The following is a 13,052-nucleotide window of genomic DNA, read 5'->3' as shown; positions in this document are numbered from 1 at the left end:
CTGTTCACTTTTAAGACAATGCAATTAAAAACTTAAAGCAAGGTAATCAGGAAGCCACAACAGGCAATCAGCCTGAAATATGCAATCAAATGAAATAAGAGGTAAACATTCCTGAGTGTTTGGGGGAAGGCAGACAAGGTGGTATCAACCAGGTTACAAAAGACTCGGGTGGCAGAAAAGTGTCCTTTTGCTGTGCTTGCAATGGGAAAACTCCATAATCAATGCTTCCTTAGATTTCAGTTGGTTTTTATTTACATTAAGGCCTCAGAGTTTCTATTCCACATTAGGTATGTGATATACTAGTAGTTTGTGCATGCATACTCAGTTGTGTCTGACTCTTTTGTGACCCCACGGACTATAGCCCGCCAGTTTCCTCTGTCCATGGAATGGTCCAGGTGAGAATACTTGAGTGGGTTGCCATTTCCTACTCCAAGTAGTTTGGAGTAGTCTTTAAACATTGCTGATACGGCCACCCACTCCAGTGTTTTTGCCTGGAGAATTCCATGGACAGAGAAGCCTGGCAGGTTACAGTCCATGGGGTCACAAGAGCCAGAGTTGGACAAAGTTATCGACTAAAGTTTAGTTGCTGTGTTGTGTCTGACTCTTTTGCAACCCTGCGGACTGCAGTCTCCTGCACTGCAGGCAGATCTTTACTGACTGAAACACCAGGGAAGCAGTATATATACGTATGTATGTATATTTTAAGTGTCTAGATGTTCTTTGTCTTCAACTTCTTTTGTTGTTATTAGATTTTGGCTGTGTACTCATATTTTTTTTTCTGATTTCTTGATATTACCCACTGCTTCTTGTTCCTCGTATCAATGCCTCTTAAGCTCCAGGCCATTTGTAGTGCTGATCTGAGATCATTGACCTTCTTAGAATTGTGTCTGTAACAAAAAACAATGTATATGGTGGAGAGGGGCTGCTAGCGACTGGTCTAAAGGCTGCTTATGATTCATGAGTGGACTTTTGTGAGGTCCATTTTGACTGCTTAGCACATTTGTATCATATCTAGAATTTTGAGTGTAATTCAAGAAAAATTCTCAAAGTAGTGGGCTGGTAGCAAAATCCTCAGATAGGATTGATCTGTCTTATTTCATGAGTTTCTTGGGATGGCTAGTCCCTTCCACAGTGAAGTCTTCCTCAAATGAAGAGGTGGAGAAAGATAGACTGACTCTTCCCAGCGTAATTGGGGATAGTTTTTTTTTTTTTTTTTTTTTTTCCCATGATACCATGAGCGAGACCTTGAACTCTATAAAGATAGAAAGGTAGAAACCTAGATGTACCAGGTCTTCAAACAGACCCATCAAGAGAGGGACATCAAGTTTTCCAGTTTTAGGTTCCATCTTTGAGTCTATGATGCATTTAATCAGTTTTTAATAGTGTGATATAAGGGTAGCATGTAAAGTAAAAGTTGCTCAACTGTGCCCAACTCTTTGCAGCCCCATGGACTATAGTCCATAGAATGCTTTAGGCCAGAATACTAGAGTGGGTAGCCTTTTCCTTCTCCAGGGGATCTTCCCAACCTAGATCTTCCCAACAAGGGATCGAACCCTAGTCTCCTGCATTGCAGGCAGATTCTTTACCAGCTGAGCCACAAGGGAAGCTGTAAGGGTGGCATAGAGATTTATTATTTTTACTTTTGCTTGTGGTTTCTCAATTGTTCCAGCACCATTTGCTGAAAGCATTATCATTTCCCCCTTCAATTGAAGGGACCTTTTGTTGAAAATCAGTTGACTGTGTATGCGTTCATGCTCAGCCACCCAGTCGTGTCCAACTCTGTGACCCCATGGACAGTAGCCTGCCAGACTCCTCTGTCCATGGGATTCTCCAGGCAAGAATACTGGAGTGGTTGCCATGCCCTCCTCCAGGGGATCTTCCCAATCCAGGGATCTCACCCAAGTCTCTTGTGTGTCTCCTGCATTGAAGACACTTTACCACTATCACCATCAGTAAAGCTTGTGAATGTATAGTCTTGTACTATATGTTTTAGACAAAATGGTTTCCCCCCAGTCTCTCTGAACAAAATTCTGGTGGAACTAATTTTTCAGGACAAAGTCCCTTTCCTATGAAGGCTACAAGTAAGAAACAAAGGACATACTAACTTCATAGCCATTTTGCAGATGTCATTTTTATCTGCTTTCAAATATTTTTATCTCCTTTTATGCTCTGGCAATTTCAGCCATATAGTCATTTCTCTATATACTATTCCCAATGCATTTTGCTGAAGTTAATTGTAGACTTTTTATTTTTATTTATTTATTTATTTTTTGCTGTTAGAATTGCTGAATTTTTGTTGTTGCTGTTGCTGTCATTTCACCTCGCTTATAAAAATAGAAAGGAAAATAAATTACATGTGCCTTTAAAGAGAGAGCCTGGCATTCAGTAGACTCTAAAAAGATCTGTCTGTTGAATGAATGCACAATTGATAGATACAGGTTTATCGATGGTAGTTATATTTTTAAATTTCTTTTTAATATATTTTTTGTAAAAATTTGGAATACCTGTAAATTTGGGAGAGAAAAATTGTCTATCATTGCAAATTTCCTCCTGTTAATTTTCCTTAGTTGGAGGTAAATCATTTTGTTTTTGTTTTTTTCTAATATATTCTCAAAAAAAGCACTTCAAAAATTACTTTTAATAAATATAAATTTTTCTGTATATTCTTCCTTCATTTCTTTCAAGTCTGCTTTCAATTTTGTATTTGAAATTACATCTGTCCATGGCTGGTCAGTAAAGAATCAGCCTGTGATACAGAAGACTTGGGTTTGATCCCTGGGTCAGAAAGATCCCCTGGAGAAGGAAAGAGCAACCCACTCCAGTATTCTTGCCTGGGAAATCCCATGAACAGAAGAGCCTGGTGGGCTACAGTCCATGGGGTTGCAAGACTTGGAAACAACTTAGTGAGTAAACCATCAACAATATTGCGCTGAAATGAAATCTCTTTGACAAAATGCAACCTACGCAGCATATTTTGTCAATGAATAAAATGACACGAATGTCAGTAAGTATTAAAAGGAGATCCTTGTTGTGTTATGTAAGTGGAAATAGTAGTTGGGTGTTTTTACTCACCCTTACAGATAGATTTCACATTTGTGCCTCTTTCTTCTTAACAAGCCAGTCAGGGCCAGTTATTTCTTTGGAATGAAGGCGGTGACTGTAGAGTTCTCATATTTCTGCATGTTCAGTCTTCATCATGACAAATACACTGGCGTATGTAAAATAGACAGCTAGTGGGAACCTGCTATATAGCACAGAGAGCTCAACTCGTGCTCTGTGATGGCCTCGAAGGATGGGATGGGGAGAGTGGGAGGGAGGTTGTAAGGGAGGGATGTGTCTATACATATGGGTGATTCACTTTGTTGTACTGCAGAAACTAATAGAACATTATAAAGCAGTTATACTCCAAAAGCAAGACATAATCTTTTTTCTTATCATATAAATTGCTAATATAATATTCTCTATGCCATTTCTACCTAATTTTCATAAAAGTTTTTCTCAGCAAATATATACACTTTTCGTTACGCCTTGTTTTATTTTATTTGACTCTCTTGAATTCTTGTTTGTTTGAATTCATTCTTGAACCCAATTCATTTTATATTCTCATCCATCTTATCCTTACACACACACACATACACACACAATTTTGTAGACACAGTTTTGCAGAATTCATCCAGTTCTGAACTGGTAGGAATTAAGCAATATATTTCCCCTTGTCCTCTTTTAAATCTAAGCTTAAACTCTTACGCTGTAGAAGATCCTGTTGTTATTCTAGATCACAGTGACTTCGTGAATTTCTCCATGCAGTTACTCAAGTGTGTAACTTTAAAACTGTATTTAATTCTTATTCTGTTTCTTCCAATAAAATGGAAGATGGGGAGGGACCATTTCTTTCTTGGTTTATATCCCCACCACAGAATTGTATTAAACTCCTGTAGAGGTTTAATAATTATTAATTAATGAATTAATTAATAAACTTATTTTATTGAAAAGCAGAGACATCACCCTACCATCAAAGATCTGTATAGTCAAGTGTATGGTCTTCCCAGTGGTCACATATGGTTGTGAGAGCTGGACCATAAAGAAGGCAGAGTGTCAGAGAACTGATGCATTCAAACCGTGGTGCTAGAGAAGACTCCTGAGGATCACTTGGACAGCAAGGAGATCAAACCAGTCAATCCTAAAATAAATCAGTCCTGAATATTCATTGGAAGGACTGATGCTGAAGCTAAAGCTCCAATACTTTGGCCACCTAATGTGAAGAACTAACTCATTTGAAAAGACCCTGATGCTGGGAAAGATTGAAGGCAGGAGAAGCGGACATCAGAGGAGGAGATGGCTGGACAGCATCACCAATGCAATAAACATGAACTTGGGCAAACTTTGGGAGATGGTGAAGGACAGGCATGCTGCAGTCCATGGGGTCACAAAAAGTTGGATATGATTGGGTGACTGAACAGCACAAGAACAATTAATGAATTAAAAATAAAGGCATGTAAGGTTTTTAATTTCAATATCTTTCTTAAAACGGGGAGTAATAAATTCTCTCTGGTGATCCAGTGAGATCTTATCTTAAAGTCTTTGGCGTTTAGTCTAACACATAGTAAGAACTCAATGCAGGGAGAATTTTGCAGCCCTAGCTTTCACTTTTTTACCAGCCTGGAAAGAAATAAAAATAATCCAGTGAACATTCATCACTGCATCCTTCTCCTGATTTGGCATTTTTTTCCCTCTAAAATAATGCCAGTCTGCCTGGAGGTTACAAGTCTCATGCATGTATGGAAAAAGGAATATTTCCAGTGGAAACTTTTCAGAGACCTATAGGGTAATTTAAGTTTCACATTCTCATTCAGGGGGAGCAGTTTCCAGGTAAATATTCTCCTTATGGTGCCAAAAACAAACCTGTCATTTTGTTCATGTTGCTTTGAAGGACAAAGTCCTAGTAGACTCAAAGTAGTGGAAAAGTTACATGTTTTGGAGTAGAACAACTGTTTCAGTCATGGGAAAGTTAATATGAAAGATGCAAATGTTATTTGCTAGTTTGCTTTTTCTCTTTTTCCAGGTTTCTGTTCTCTTTGATATAATTGTCTCAACTCCACTTTGAAGTTAACGGGATGTAAAGAAATGCTTAAGAGGATGTGGTTAAATAAATCTGTGCTCTTGTGGTGATAGGTTTGCTTCTCTTGAGGCCTTTTTCTTTCTAGAAAGCACTAGACAGAGCCATAGTGTTATCATTTTAGCCATTGTAACTGCATGGTCAGTCCAATCAATTGTGCCATTTAGGATGGTTGGAATAAAACTAAATCAACAAAAACTGTTTGGATCATGAACCAATATGACTACAGCTGAGATATCTATTTATTGACAAGGATTCTTTTCAAGAAAATGGTCAAAGCTATATTATTACTGTTGTGTTTACTACAAAATTCACTAGCTGTGTTTGCTTTCTATTGATATTTTATATTAAGCTGTCTAGTTTTATATATCCAATCAATCCTGTATTCATTATGTTTTATGTTGGTAAGAAAATAACTTCATCTAATTTTTGGTCATTTAATGTAAGTCTTGACTTGGGAGATAGAATTTATTCAGTATAAATTCGTATATACAGTCATCACTTTAAAGTATATTGAGAGCTAGAAAGATGATTTAGATGACTCCTTATCAAAATTTTATTTTAGGTAATTATTGGTAAATCTGCAAGTAGGCACAAGCATTCTTTTCTCTTTTATCTAATTATGATTTAAGCCCAGTATTTGGGGCCCTGTTCCTTGTATATAGAGACTATTGGACTTTAAACAATCCATTTGAGGAATTTAAATATAGTTTCATTTTGAATCAATGATTGATTTTTCATTTTTAAAATAGTGTATTTTCATCTGTAGATTACATATGCAAGCCACAGAGGCTTTGGGATGAGGGAAGGAAAGGTGATTAAAGGCAGCTTACAGAACAAGCCAACTCCAGCAGGCAAACTTTCATATACTTAATGAAGCAATCCTTAATATAGGACATAGCCTACATCCCTGGGGGATGGGAAATTCACAGGACAATTTGAATAGAATCTTTCCATAATGTTTATTATAAAACTGCTTCCTCTTCTGGGTCAGACCTTTTACCAAGTTCTCTTGTGTTGCATGAAGGGACTGTGTGTTTGATATTTATTATTCAAACATATAAATAAACATCTAAATAAAATAAGCTGTACCACATTGTGTTTCAAAGATATGTATTATGTCTCTATGTTATTTAATCATATTTATGTAAACTATAGTGAAAATGTTGTGTTGTTTCCAAACCTTTGCAACCCCATAGCCTGTAGCCTGCCAGGCTCCTCTGTCCATGGGATTCTCCAGGCAAGAATACTGGAGTGGGTAGACATTCCCTACTCCAGATATAAACTATACTGATGAGCTATTTATACAGTTTTTTCCTCAATAAATATATAAATGCCAGGTTCAAGGACATCTACGCTTATCTACAAAAATCTCTAGAAATGTGAATGAAACTTCTGGAACATATCCCACATTAATTCTCAATTGTGAAATCAGCACACTGGCTATTGGAAAAGTAAAATATTTACATTTGTCTCATAATTCAACCAAAATCTAATGATTAATATAATAACATGAAATTTTAGTTTAATAAATTGTCTTTCTTTTGCCGATATAATCACCATTATTATCCGCCAGTAAGTGGGTATTCTTATTATTCAGTTGCTTGGTCATGTCTGACTCTTTTGTAATCCCATGAACTGTACACACACATGTATTGTAAGTTTATCTTCCCAGAAAGACAAATATAGTAGTCCATATATATATTGGATATATATTTTACATATTTTCCCTTTATGTTGATTTTACAAGTTTGCATAGAGTAGAATTATTTGAAAAAGATACATGTGAGTGTACACATGTATGTGAACGTGTGCATGTTTACACGCATACAGACACTCACCAGGGAACTCCTGAGAATCCTGGTTAAATAGCACTGAGCCAGAACTTGGACTTGGCCTTGGTCTCTGTCATGAGACAGTGTCAAGCAGGTCAAATGTTGGCTAACAGGTCATGGTTTCTGTAGCATAGACTAGGCTTCCCAGGTGGCACAGTGATACAGAATCTGCCTGCCAATGCAGGAGATGCAAGAGATGAGGGTTCAAGCCGCAGGTCGTGAAGACCCCCTGGAGGAAGAAATGGCAACCCACTCTAATATTCTCACCTGGAAAGTCCCATGGACAGAGGAACCAGGTGGGCTACGGTCCATGGGGTCGCAAAAGTGGGATGCGAATGAGCATGCGTTCATGTGAATAGCTCATTGGGGCCCTGGTGGGTCTGGTGTGCGCTGAGCATCCGAAGGACCATTCCGGCATTGGGCCTTAGGGAGCGCTGGGAGCCTCAGCAGAGTCACTGGGCTGACTCTACCTGGCGCATGTACCTGGAACCAGGAAGAACTCCCGAGAGAGGGGCGGCGATTTGCAGGTGACAAACATAGAAACTTACAAACAGATATTAAGATCTGGGTGCAGTGACCTACTGTTTTAAAATGTTAGCTTGGAGACGTCCATGGTAGCCCAGTGGTTAAGAGTTCACGTTCCGTTGAGGGGGTTGCGGATTCAATCCCAGGTGGAATAGCTAAGATCCTGTATGCCTCAGGACCAAAACCCAAACATAAAACAGAAGCTATATTGTTACAAATTCAATAAAGACTTAAAAAAAATAAAATCAAGTGTTCTCATTATTCAGGTAGGGTGAGGCCACCTGATCAGGAGATGGCTGATTGAAAAGTCACAGATCCAGAGAAGCAGGAACTTGCCACACAGTGGGGCCTTCCAGGAAAAGGCCAGGATCCATCAGGAGGCTGAGGGAGCAGGGGGATACCTGCGGGCAGGAGCCTCTGTGTGGTTTCCTCTGGAAGAACAGGTGAGGCAGGGCAAGCAGGTACAAGAGCAAATGAGCAAGACAATTAGAACCTGGAAGCGGGGGTGGGTTTCCTCTTTTCAGATGTGCTGAGCTTACAAGCTTACAGACTCCTGAGAGTCCCTTGAACTACAAGGAGATCAAACCAGTCAATCAATCCTAAAGGAAATCAACCCTGACTACTCATTGGAAGGACTGATGCTGAAGCTGAAACTCCAATACTTTGGCCATCTGATGCGAAGAGCAGACTCATTGGAAAAGACCCTGATGCTGGGAAAGATTGAAGGCAGGAGGAGAAGGGGGCAGCAGAGGACAAGATGTTGGGTATCATCACCATTATCATTCAATGGACATGAATTTGAGCAAACTCTGGGAGATAGTGGAGGACGGAAGAAAATGACATGCTACAAATGACGGGCTCACAAAAGCTGAACGCGACTCAGCAACTGAGCAACAAGCTTCCATGATACTGTCAGGGGGCTCTGGGCCCTAGGGGCTGCCCCAGGTTATCTGGCTCCTGGCCTGGGGGGTGATTAAGGAAACAGAATGTTGGACCTGAGGATGAGAGCCTAAAAGGGAAGGTAGTGGGATGCAGGGCTCTAGAGTGATTCATCTGCATATGAAAGGCAAAGGCGAGGGTCCTTTGCTATTCCTGGGAGGGACAATCTCTCCAGAGGTGTCAAAGCATCGGAATTACAGAAAATAAAGTGCATGAGTCATATGCCTATGACAAATTATACACTTGGGAAGAATGACAGTAATAATAATAGAAGTTACTACTTTCATAATTTTTATTTAAGATTGGAGATTTTTAAAGTCTAGAAATGGAAAACATCATTCATTAAACATTTCTTTTCATTAATATTAAAATGAATTTGATGCATTATTTTAAATATATCCAGAAAGCATATTTTAAAACAAATATAAAGCTCAGTGTTTGGCCTCAACTTCAGATTAATATAACTGGAAATAAGTTGTGCCAACCAAATAGAGGGCAGCCATAGGATATCCGTCACGCTTTGCAAGACAATACAGAAATGTGAACAATTGAGACATACACTGTGATAACTTCAAAATTCAAATAATGAGGTGACTTGTGATTTTTTTCTTCAGTGAAATATGCAAATACCTTCCAATTTGGATGCCCATTCCCTCAGTACCAACAGATGGCACCAGTAGTTAATAGTGAAGGGTTATGACTCTAAGATAAATGAAAGAATTAAAAATTCTGAGCTCCTTGTGCAACACTGAGAAACGGGGATGTTTTGATAATGTCATTTTTATATTCTCATCTAAACAGAATACTTACACCCTCTGTGTGGAATGTATATCTAAACTCTACTGTCATGGAAACAAGTTCAGAAATTTAAAATATGTTAATGATGACACACATTGAAAGTGCAAACAATTTCTGGTCGGCAGAAGTCTCACACATGGGATTGAAAAAGACTAAATAATAAATAACCACCGGATCACATGTCAACTGTACTTTCAGAAAAAACAAAGGACAAGGCAAATGGAAAGGAAAATATTGAGAGTTAAATTTGAATTTTGAGATTTAGATTTAGGTGTTAAGTTTGTAGCACATATAAATAAAAGTCATACTCCACCAGGAAGTCCCAGAAAGGAGATAATGACTTTAAAAAAATGTTTGTTTGTTAATTTTGCAAAATTCCTATTTATTCATCTCTGAAAGCTATATAACTTACAAAAAATTGGAGGGCAACGTGTGTGTATGTGTGTGCATGCACAGTCGCTCAGTCGTGTCTAACTCTAAGCGGCCCTATGGACTGTAGCCCACCAGGCTCCTCTGGAGAATACTGGAGTGGGTTGCTATTTCCTCCTCCAGGGAACCTTCCACCAGGGACTGAACCTACATCTCCCATATTGGCAGGCAGGTTCTTTAGCACTGAGCCGCCTGTGAAGCCTGAAGGATAACATAATTTCCAGTTAATCAGCAATATTTTAGTAGAATTTATTTTATTTTTATCAGAAAGAAAGAAATATCTGAGAGATAAAATAATGTACTGATAAGATGAGGATGCAAATGATGCTAAATATTTAGAGCTCGTCTGATTCCTGAAAGAGTGCTCGGGTGATAGTGTTTCTTGTGACTAGAATACGCTTTGGTGATTTGAATATAAAAAAGTTATTTATTGTAAATTGTACCACTGAATGAGAATTATTTCTTGTTGCTTTCAATATAATGTATTAAATAGCATTTTTACCCAAATGACAGTTATTATCATTCAACTCCAAAATCTATGAGGGCTGTGTGTGTATGGTGAATGTTGGGTTGTGATGTTTCTTGGCAGTTAGCAATATGTCGTCAGCAAGGTATTAAAGAGAGAAATTACCAAGAACTTTTTGCTTTTCAAATCTAAACCTGACCTAAACTAAACTAAGACTATGTTATGGTGTCCTTAACCCCACTTGGTGTAAGTAATCCCACATATTTTTGTAGGAACTTCAGTTTGCTTATTCTGGGTGCTTCTCCTTGACCCCACGGTATGTTTAGTAATAGCTTTTTATTCAAGAATTGTCAATTCAGAAACACATCAAGGTCTGAGCATTTTATATAATGGATTTTTGTGGCTCAGCTGGTAAAGAACCTACCTTCAATGCGGGAGACCTGGGTTCGATCCCTAGTTTGGGAAGATCCCCTGGAGAAGGGACAGGCTACCCACTCCAGTATTCTGGCCTGGAGAATTCCATGGACTATATACTCCATGGGATCACAAAGAGTTGGACACAACTGAGTGACTTTCACTTCACTTGGGCCTATTGGTGGAAAGCAATATAATTGGTGGAAAGCATGCTTTAACATTTCTCAAATGAATGAAATGAACATAAAAACTCAAGAAGCGATTAGGAGGGATAAATTGGAAGGGTGAGATTGACGTATACACACTACTATATAAAAATAGATAACTAGTAGGGACTTACTGCATAGCGCAGGAAATTCCACTCAGTCCTCTGGAAAGGCCTGTATGGAAAAAGAATCTAAAGAAAGAGTGGATGCGTGCATATATGTGCCTGAACCACTTTGTTGTACACCTGAAACTAACACAGCATTATCAACTATACTCTGATAAAAAATTTTAAAAACCTCTGTCATCTGTTGTGGTCACTAATAAATGAGACAAGAAAGATTCTGTTTAGAGAGGTGTGGAGGAAGGTAAAAGTACAGGGCAGGTTGTCAAAGTGCTAAATATGTGCAGAATAAAGGAGAAAAGTACTTCTAGCAGACTTAGAAGGAGAATATTAGCCATCACTTTACAGTCTGTTATAATTGCATAAGTTCCACTAACATCAGTTTCTCCATCTGTAAAGTAGGGGCCTCCATACCTGGTTTCCCAGCATGAGTTGTCTCCACGCTCTGAGGGACAGAATCCCTTGTCTGGCGTTACACATTAATGCCTCTGTATCTCTTTTCCCTTTCTACGAAACTGAATGGCTCTGAGAACCATTTGATAAAGACTCTTGTTTAACTTTGACCCAGTGTGTAACAGATTAATTCCCCGTAACTCCTGTGAAAATATTGTTCCCTGGAGGACGTCGAGGAAAAAGGTTTATAGTCCTCAGCATGCCAGTATTGTACAGGAATGGAGGTCAAGAGCCCTGTTTTACTCAAATGTATTTATATTAATGTGTTCTTGACCTAACAAAGAGCACAGAATAGCTGCTCAGTAAATGTTCATCAAGTGATTATATGAAAAAAAAAAAAAAAAAAAATCAAGCCCTCATATCCTAGTACATGTTATAGTATCCATACTACATAAATGGTGAATGAGTGGTGTGTTGGATGAACTAAAAAAAATGGCAGCAAGGAAGGCAAAACGTGAATCAAGTTTAGAGACTATGATATCAAGTGACTTGCGGGTGTTAGATGAGATGAGAATGAAATGGTACCAGGGAGCTAGCTAGTGAGAAATGCCTAGGAATTTCTCTCCAGGAGTGAGAAATAGTGAAGATGGTGTCACTAGAGGTAAATGAAGGGCCATATTTGACCAACACTTTTTAACTTGGAAATAAATGTATGAGGCAAATAAGCAAGAAGTGTCAAGGCTAGTATCATGGCTTTGAGACTAGCTGGCTGGGATTATGTAATATTGTACATTAAGATAGGGAAGCTATTAATAGCTATAGGAGCATTAGTGTAAGGGAGAAAAATACTGTTATGGACATGATTTTCACTAACCCTTTGCTCATCCATGGAGGTAATAGACAGTTGGATATATTCCTGGGATTTTATAGAAAATTTGAGACAAGAGATGGCTGGAAGGTTGATGCACATAAGTATGATAGATGATGCTTTGAGAGCAGACAAAATAATGAAAGAAGTGTATAGAGAAGCATAAATCCTTGGAGACAGAACCTAGGGGAATGGCTCTGTTTAGGGGGAAGCAAGAGTGGACAGAAAGATTGCCAAAAGAAACAACACAGAGATAGAAATTAGGATAGTATTAACACCATGACCAGGCTTCCCCAGTGACTCAGTTGGTAAAGAATCTGCCTACAGTACAGGAGACCTGGGTTTGATCCCTGGGTCAGGAAGAAGGGAATGGCTACCCAAGTATGTGAACTATGTAAAGAAGAATGGGTCATCAACTGTCAGATATTATAGATATGAAATTGTCTCAGGAATGCAGTCATGCTTTAGGATTAGGCAACCATTGGCCATGTTTGAGAAATCATTTCTTTAGAGTGACAATGATAGAAACTCTTGCCGTGACTACGTTATGGATGGAGGTGAGGAAAGAGAATAGAAGGAAATATTTTGAGATGCTTGATGCAAAAGTCACAGTAAAAAGTGTCTTAACAAAAACAACAGAAGAAAACTGTACAAAGGGAGCATTTTGTAGTGAAAGAATGACCCAATAAAGAGAATGAGAATGAATATCAAAGAAAAGATAGGGATTCATTGAACACGGCAGCCCTGGTGGAACCCAGCAGGAATGAAAGTGTGGGCCCCAGTAGAGGGAGGACAAGTCTTGACTGTAAGAGGAAAGAAGCAGAGGCTTCCTGAAGACCTGGAGGGATTTTGAAACATAGGGAAGTAAGAAATTGCTACTGAGAGTTGAGCATCTGTTGAAAGCAGAGTTGAGAGTGGAATGGGTGGAACTGGGGAGGCAA

At 38.7% G+C, this 13,052-nt stretch overlaps 1 protein-coding gene across 1 annotated transcript in view; it reads left to right on the top strand.

The window, feature by feature from the left end:
- CTNND2 (catenin delta 2) overlaps positions 1-13,052 on the top strand; it is a 1,077,052-nt gene that overhangs the window by 317,960 nt on the left and 746,040 nt on the right. The window lies entirely within an intron of this gene.

Source organism: Muntiacus reevesi, chromosome 14, assembly GCF_963930625.1.
Source record: "Muntiacus reevesi chromosome 14, mMunRee1.1, whole genome shotgun sequence".
NCBI lineage: Eukaryota > Metazoa > Chordata > Mammalia > Artiodactyla > Cervidae > Muntiacus > Muntiacus reevesi.
Note: the sequence above shows the minus strand (reverse complement) of the source record. Positions and strands in the feature narration are given on the sequence as shown.